Source organism: Pyrus communis, chromosome 15, assembly GCF_041283825.1.
Source record: "Pyrus communis isolate YQ-2024b chromosome 15, ASM4128382v1, whole genome shotgun sequence".
NCBI classification, from domain to species: Eukaryota; Viridiplantae; Streptophyta; class Magnoliopsida; order Rosales; family Rosaceae; genus Pyrus; species Pyrus communis.
In genome coordinates, this window is record NC_142579.1 from 19,132,812 (window position 1) to 19,142,227 (window position 9,416).

A 9,416-nucleotide genomic window follows, 5' to 3' on the forward strand; every position below is an offset into this window, starting at 1 on the left:
CTGAAGTGAATAGTATATGATTGAATTTTTAAGTTAAAAATATGATTTTTCATTAAAATGAACCGTAAGTTTTTCGTTAAAATTCCTATTTTAAAACTCAAAAGAAGTAAAAATTGCTTGCCTCTCTAGTTATGGCTTTGGGCTATGTGGACCTAGAAAATAGAGGCCTTGTTTGGTACACGTATAACACATCGGATAGAATTAATTATACGGTATCAGGTGTTTGGTGTCCCCATGTATTAAATAGTCAGCCGACTAAATACTCCGGCCCAACCTATTCTACACGGCTGACACCCGCTTAACTATCCTTTCCAAAATCACAGTATTATTTAGTCGGGTTGAAAACATGGCTCTCTCACTCTCTCCAACTCCCAGGTTCTCCTTCGAATCCCAGGTTCTCCTCATTCTTCTTCTCTCATTTGAATCCCAGGTTCTCCTTCTTTGTCTTCTCCTCCTTCTTCTTCTCTCATCTGAACCCAGGTTCTTCTTCTTCATCTTTTTTCTCCTTCTCTCTCATCTGAATCACAGGTCCTCCTTCTTCTTCTCTTTGTTCCGCCGTTCACCTCCTATTTTTCTTCTTATTCTCTCTATGATCTACCATCCTCTTATTTTTCTTCTTCCAGATCCGAAAAAAAAAATTTGATCTGTATGTTGAAAATTGCAAAGATCCTAAATTGGGTATGTTGAAAATTCGAACCCAGTTGAAGAAATGGGTTGAGCGATTACATCTGGAATGAAGCTTGATGAATTCATAGTATCAATGCTTGTGCTGGTTTGGTTGCGATGTAATTTCACAGTATTGTTCAAAATTCATCATTCATCAATATAATAATATTTTAATTCTTTCTTATCCGATAGAGTATCCAACCAAACACAGTATAAATAATATCGTCATTAATCCGATACTGCACCAAACGCCCGACTAATTTAATCAGTACTATCTGTTGGCTATTTATCCTATCCGACAGAAATAGTCAGTACAGTTCGAGCTACCAAACGAGGCCAGAGATCATCTAATTTCTGCCTTTTTTTGTATTTCCTTTATTATTTTCTTAGAATCAGGGATGCTTATTTTCTTTGGCATACGATCTCATTTTGAATTTTTTATAATTTAATTTAGGGTAATTTTGTATGAAATCAATACAAACTTACCATATTGCCAATAGATCAATAATATTTATGTTAATTATAAATATGTCAATCATGTATTGTGACACTTAATGGATTTAAAATAAACAAAAATTACATAATCTGCCACTACAGTTGGCACCCACTTCAACTGACACCCCATTTCTCATATGTTTTGTATTTTGGAACAGGTCAATATGGATCAAACACTACTTTGCAGTGTCTGACCCTGTTTTTTACACTTGGATTCAAATGCTGCATTGCAGGGTCCATGTCCTGGTTCTCTTTTTTCATCACTCACATGCCTTCTTGCTTCATTCTTCACGCAACTCTTTATTTTTACGTTTGGATTCAGTCACTGCAATGCAGTGTCTGTTTCTCTGTTCTGTTTTTTTTATATATATATATTTTTTGATTTAGAAACTATAATGCAGTGTTTGTTTCCTGATTATGCTTTTATTTTTCTTTTTTACATTTTGATTCAGACAATGCATTGCAGTGTCTGTTTCCTAGTTCTGTTTTTACATTTCTATTTAGACGTTGCATTGCAATGTCCATTTCCTGGTTCTCTTCTTCTTCCTGTCAACATTTCCACATTTCACGGAGTCTCTCTCGAACTATAAAATTACTTGTTAAACAAAAAAACTACGAATTTCATATCATAGAACAAAAGGAGACAAAACCTATCAAATTAATCAAAACGCAAAAAGATTTCAAACCCAAAAAAAGAAAAGATCAAAACCCATAAGATTCAACCCCAAATCCATCCCCCGCAAAACCTTGTCATGGCTTTACCTGTTTTGGGCTCAATGAGAAGGCCTTACCGGTGAAAGATGGCGGCAACGAGGTGTATGTTTTGAAATAAGAGCTTTTTGGGTCTGATTTCGGGTCCCTTTTCTCCTACATGTGGTGGCAGTGGTGTGGTGTCGTCGAAGAGTCCCACCAAGAACAATTTGCTAGATTAGGAGTGGAAGAAGGCTGAGAGAGATCAACGTGGTGTCTTGGTGGGGGAAGACGAATTGCACATGGATGACTTGACTGCATATTTCGCAATCTGGTTGGCAGTTGGTTGTGGGGTGAAGGAGAAAGGTCCGGTAGCATGTAATCACAACTTTTTTACAAAAATGGGAAAGAAGGTTGATTATGCCTTAAAGCCCATGTAACATTTATAATTGACCAATACCTAATTAATAAAAATATATCATTGATTATGTACAAAATAAAAATATGTAACTAATATATGATTAAATAGTAAAGTTTTTATTGATCTTTGGATAAATTACCTTTTAATCTATTATTCATTAAATATTTTTATAAAAAATAGATAAACTTAATCATTTTTAAGAGATTTTTTTTTTTTTTTTTTTTTTTGAGAAAAATGAACGAATATCAAAAAACTTATTCATTTTTAAGAGACTAGTCATTGTTTTGAGAAAATGAACGAATATCATTTTGCAAAAGAAAACACTAAATTAACTATAATACTATTTAACGGTCATATGCTTTCGAACTTAAATATTTTTGGTAGATATAATCTTTAAAAGAATACCTGAAAAATTAGACAGTTAAAATGTTCACATACATTATGAAGTTGGTCCTATAAATTTATGCCTAAATATATGTCGAAAAATACGTCCTATGAACGTGTGTCAAAATACATGTCCAAAAATGTGTGGCACATGATCTGGATCCCATTATATAATTACAAGCCTTCATGCACGTGCTTACGTGCATGCATAAAACATTTTTTGAATCACGGTATGATACGCATGACTTATACATTTTAAATGTATTTTATATGCGTGAATTGCTTCAAAATTTTTTTATGACAAAAAGAAAGTCAGATATTTAGACTAAATAATATTAGCTCATGCTAGAAGAAACCCCTCATAAACCAATCAAAACAGTTGAATCCATATAATAAAATCAATCCTTCAATTTCCATCTACATTATATTGAATTTACATTAAAAATAGAGAAAATAATATTTAATAAACAACTGATTGAATCACATTATTGCTAGCCCATTGGGAGACTAAGGCCACCTCTTCCCCTTTAGTGTATATAACATTGATTGTTCAAAAAAAAAAAATAACGATCATTTGACAACTAATTGAATCACATTATTATGCGCGTGCAAAATGCCTTTTTAATAACCGATATTATGCACCTATTAAGTGTTTAAAAATAGAGAAAATAATATTTAATGAACAATTGAATGGATCACATTATTGTGCGCGTGCGAAAGGCCTTTTTAATAAATTAATGATTGAATAGCCCATTATGGGGTTAAGTCCACCCCTTCCTCCTTAGCGTGGATAATATAGTTTGGTCAAAAAAAAAAAACAATCATTTGACAAATAATTGAATCACATTATTATGCATGTGGGAAATACCTTTTTTATAACTGGCAAATGAATAATATTAGACCATGCTAGAAGAAACCACTCATAAACCAATCAAAACAGCTGAATTCACATAATAAAATCGGTCTTTCAATTTCTATCTACATTATATTGAATTTACATAAAAATAGAGAAAATAATATCTTATAAACAATTGATTGAATCACATTATTGCTAGCACATTGTGAGGTTAGGTCCACGCCCTCCCCTTTAGTGTAGATAACATCGTTTGTAAAAAAAAAAAAAAAAAAAAAAGTACAATGATCATTTGACAACTAATTGAATCACATTATTATGCACATCCGAAATGCCTTTTTTATAACCGATATTAAGTGTCTCTTAAGTGTTTAAAAATAGATAAAATAATATTTAATGAACAATTTATTGAATCACATTATTATGCGCGTGCGAAAGGCCTTTTTATCATTGGCGATATGCTTCTCTTAAGATGTTTTAAACGTGTTTAAAAATAGAGAAAATAATATTTAATAAACAACTTATTGAATCACATTATTGCTAGCCCGTTGTGAGATTAAGCCTACATTTCTCTCCCGTAGCATAGATAATAACGTTTGAGTCACATTATTATGCGTGTGTGAAAGACTTTTTTTTTTTTATAAACGGCACTACGCATCTCTTAAGATGTTTTGAACGTGTTTAAAAATATAGAAATAATATTTAATAAATAACTGATTGAATCATATTATCGCTAGCCCATTATGAGGCTAAACCCATTCTCATCCCCCTTAGAGTAAATAATAATGTTTGTTCAAAAAAAAAATCATTTGACAACTAATTGAATCACATTATTATGTGCGTGTGAAACACCTTTTTTATAACATCACTACGCACCTTTTAAGATGTTTTAAATGTGTTTAAAAATAGAGAAAATAATATTTAACAAACAACTGATTGAATCACATTATTGCTAACCCATTGTGAGGTACTAATTATTAAAAAAAAAAGTTGTACAAAAAAAATTTAATTATTTAAAAAACATTGTTTATATTATGAAATTACCCTTGCATTATTTTAAACTGTTTTTTAATTTTTTCGTCTTAAAAGCATTTTTGTTCAAAAATGTTTAGTGAAGCTCTGACCCTAGGGCATTTGTTTCAACTTCTTAAGTGGGATTGAACTGGCTAGGATTATTGTCCCATGTTTGGTAAGCTTGGGGACTAACTTAAATAAGACTAGCCTAAACTCGTGTGGACTATCTCCCTCGTTAGGTCATCTTAGTGAAACCCCTCGAAAACCACGGGATTGCTAAGACTTGTTTCGTCTCCTTTGCGTCGCTTGGCGTCCTCCCTCTGCGAAGACCTTGCTTCGTCTGCGTTACGTCCTCTCTCCAACGAGATCACATCACCACACCAAGACGGGTACGCCGTGCAAGTGGAGAGGTTTATGACGGACTTGCCGGTCAAGAGCGAGCTCTGCAAGGTCATTCTGGTGGTGCAGAGGGTGTATGGCGATCCATTTTCGAGAGACTGGTTGCAGGCAGAGGCGCTTAACAGGACTCGGAGGCATTGGGTGGCGGGAGGAAGTTGTCGGTGCGGTGGAGGTACTCAGAGTCGACGAGGCAGAGGCCCTGGACGAAGTACTGGCACCCGGTGTTGAGGTCGTAGCGGCGGCAATTATGGGAGACCATTCCCTCGTCTCAAATCTGAGAGAACTACGGTGATATTCTCGGCGACTCGAACAAATTGCAGCTGCATAGAGCTCCAACAATGACTTTTGTGGTGCAAACCTCTGAGGAAGGTCCCGCTCTTGCCGTCGTCCGATTCCTCTGATATGCAATTGTAGGAAGTTGGTTTTGATTTGATCTCAAAGTATGGAACTGGGTTTTGATTTGATCTCAAAGTATGGAACTGGGTTTCGAAGATGAGGAAGAGTTTTCAGAAAAAAGAAGGAAAAAATGAGAGCAGTAAGAATAAAATATTAATATAGATATAGATAAATTAATATAATATTAGAATTTATTAATTATCCTGCTTCTTAGTCTAACACTGCATCAAACACTTCACTAAGTTAGTCTAACTTAGTCTATTATAAGTCAATCCAGCTTATTCCTTAAAGCTAGTCCAGCATGAGATAGTCTGGTGCAACAAACGCCCCCTAAAAAGAATTGATGGCTTTATATATACAAATACAAATGGATTGTAAAGACATGCCACATTATGTGCGTACTGTGGTGCCTTGTGTGGTTGGGCTTTTTTCAAATAATATTTAATCCTAATATTTTGTTGGAAACACAAAGACCCGCCCAGCTGAATTCAAAATATGGCCGTTTTGTACTTGTTGTAGTAGCCGTTGTAATGATGATGAAACAGTTGGGGCTTGGTCTTTTTTTGGCCCACACCTCTCCAACAATGCTTTTCTTTCTATTTCAATCATGGATGTACAACTGCCACTTAGTACTACGATTTAATGACATTCTTCTTCACTTTATTTGTAAGTCAGATGTTTTAGATTTGATTCTCGTCAAAGGAAAATTTGAGTCACATTATTACTAGCCTATTGTGAGGCTTACTCCACACACCCCTCCATCCACTTAGGTAGATAATATCATTTGTGAAAAGAAAAAAAATTCTTGGATGGAGAGCTTGCTGCTTTTTGAATTTTAATTGCAATTTTATTTTCGTTTTAATTTATGGTTTTTGAATTTAATATATGCCCTCCTTCATAGGAGGTCAAGAGTTTAGTTGTCCAATGTATGAGAATGATTTTATATGGCATGTGTATACTATTACAATGGTATTCCGTACAAAATGAATAATGACGTGCAAGTTTTTGTTTAAATGTTATTGTTTTATTGATTCGGGAGCCATATAGCAGTGTTTTTGTTTCATATAAATTGTTTACCATAAACTCAATTATATGAAAATAAGATAGAAAATGGAGGGTTAACTTTTTCTATAGACTCACAAATAGACGACAACCAGCTTTAAAACATCTTCCCGGGATAACCAACTCTTAAGATTGGGTATGTTTGAGTGAGGAATTTGGTGGTTGAGGCGTGTGAAACCCACTCTTCATCAATGCTTCATTAGAACAACAACATGATCCCTATAAGTGTACACTCACTATACAAATTGACGTGCGCTAGTAAAGTTCAAAAATGGCATTGATCGATTTTAAAATTGATGAACCAAAATGAGGAGTTAGTTCTTATCACATCCCGGCCCGGGGCGAATCACTTCCCGGGCCCGCTCCACCACCATAACACGATATTGTCTGCTTTGGGCTTACCATTCCCTCACGGTTTTGTTTTTGGGAACTCACAAGCAACTTCCCAGTAGGTCACCCATCATGGGATTGCTCTAGCCCATTTCTCGCTTAACTTCGGAGTTCCTACGGAACCCGAAGCCAGTGAGCTCCCAAAAGGCCTCGTGCTAGGTAGGGATGAGAATATACATTTAAGGATCACTCCCCTGGGTGATGTGGGATGTCACAATCCACCCCCCTTAAGGGCCCGACGTCCTCGTCGGCACACACGCGACCAGGGTTAGGCTCTGATACCAATTTTCACATCCCCGCCCGGGGCAGATCACTTCCCGGGCCCGCTCCACCACCGTAGCACGATATTGTCCGCTTTGGGCTTACCATTCCCTCACGGTTTTGTTTTTGGGAACTCACGAGCAACTTCCCAGTGGGTCACCCATCATGGAATTGCTCTAGCTCCCTTCTCGCTTAACTTCGAAGTTCCTACGGAACCCGAAGCCAGTGAGCTCCCAAAAGGCCTCGTGCTAGGTAGGGATGAGAATATACATTTAAGGATCACTCCCCTGGGCAATGTGGGATGTCACAGTTCTCGTAGACAAAAACCAAAATAAAAAAATTTGGTTAAGAAATATATATATATATATATATTATTAAAAAGTTTGAAAATACATTTCATCGTACAAACTACTGGCTCAATGATAAGAATTGTGAATAATGCAATAAGACTATAAGAGGGAGTTTATATTCAAGGTTACTTAGCCAAAATTCAATATAAGATTTACTAATTAGTCATATTCAATGATTAATATTTGTTTTGAATTTAATCAATGATATATTAATTAGGATTAGATCAATGAGGAATGCCACATGAGTTTCAGGTCATGTAAATAGTTATAAATTACTTTTATGTCATTGGTCACTAAATCGAGACTTTATATGTTGACCCAACTACTCATTAGTAGGTTGATGACGCTTTACCGCATTGATATAAAATATTCATGATTATGCACAATGATGCGAGTTTGATTCCTACTAACCAACTACCATAACAACTAATTATTTAACCTACTAACGTTATCGTTTTTTTTTCTTAATTTTAAAAAGGGTAATACGTTTACCCTCTCAAGATTAGAGTCAATTGCAATCTCATACAATATCTTTGAACATTTCAAGCTTATACATTTATTTATTTTTCATTTCAATATCACACAAAAAATCTGTTAAGTTAACTATTAAGTGATGACATGACAACAATGGGTTCCACAATATATGTGCCACGTGGATAAATAAATAAATAAAAGTCAACAAATCCCATTTTTAAAAAAAATATGGTTAAATAATGTTATTTTAAAACTTAAAAAAAAAAAAGCCAAAAATGAAAAACTCATCTGAGAAAAATTTGTGTGGGCCTCAATTTGTCACTAGATTTTGCTAAATGGCACTACAATCCAGTTAAAACTTGTCATGGAGTAAGTTTTGAATATAATACTATTTTATCAATTCTTTTTTTTTTAATTTTTTTTATAATTATCTTTTCTACTAATTAAAAATAAATTAATTAAGAATCATCTACTACTAATTCATATACACCATGAAAATCATATCCCACCGGTAAGCCGAGCCCCAGAAGATATAAAAGGTTTAATTAGAGCTCTACATAGTCCTGAAAATCATCCCTGTAGTATATTGCACAAGAAAATCAGAAAAAAATGAAATCAAAATATAAAAAGAGAACTTAAATCCTACTGCAAAAGTTATTCTCGTGTTCAGCAGCATATGCATAGGTGCATGTATGTTTCTTTCCTTTCTTCGTAAGAAAATGAACGGTAAGCAAAAGGTGTTGAAGCAATATTAGAAAATATAAAAAATAATAATATAATTCTAATAATAATAATTATAAAAAAAATCACAACATCAATAATATACAATATTAATATAAAGGAGACTTTGGATGCAGTCTTTAGCTATGAATATTCTTTGATTAAAACCTTGTTGGTATTCTATGTACGTTACTATATTTTTTAAATTAAAAATTAGAAATTTTAGTTGTTTATATAAATGAGATTTTAAATAAAAAACATATTTTGTGGGATTAAAAATATTAAAATATAAATATACTATTTGTGTGTGTGTGTGTGTGTGTGTGTAAACATGGGCACATTCATCAAAATTAACCAAAAAAATTTTTGTATCAAAACATGGGTACATTCTTCAAAATCACAAAATAAAAAAGATATTAGGTTTAATAACATTAGTAAATTTCTTCGATTAAACTTGACATGGATACATTTTAAAATCAAAGAAAAAAGAATGTACCCATATAAGTTTAAAAATGGATTAGAAAAAAATTGAATAGATTTTATATAAAAAAAAAAGGGTACATTTTACATATAACAAATTGGTATATTTAAGAATGAGTTCATTTTAAGATTAAAAGTTTTACATGAAAGGGTACATATAATTAGCATGGGTACATTTAGCAAAATAAAAAGTACAAATAAAAAAAAATATATGGGTACAAATACAAATAAACTTTAAAAAATATGGGCACAAAAAGAAATTAATATATGGGTACAAATTAAAATTGAAAAGAAAATTGGTACAAGTTAAAAAAAAAAAAAAATACAAATTAAAAATGAGTACAAACTAAAACTAAAAATA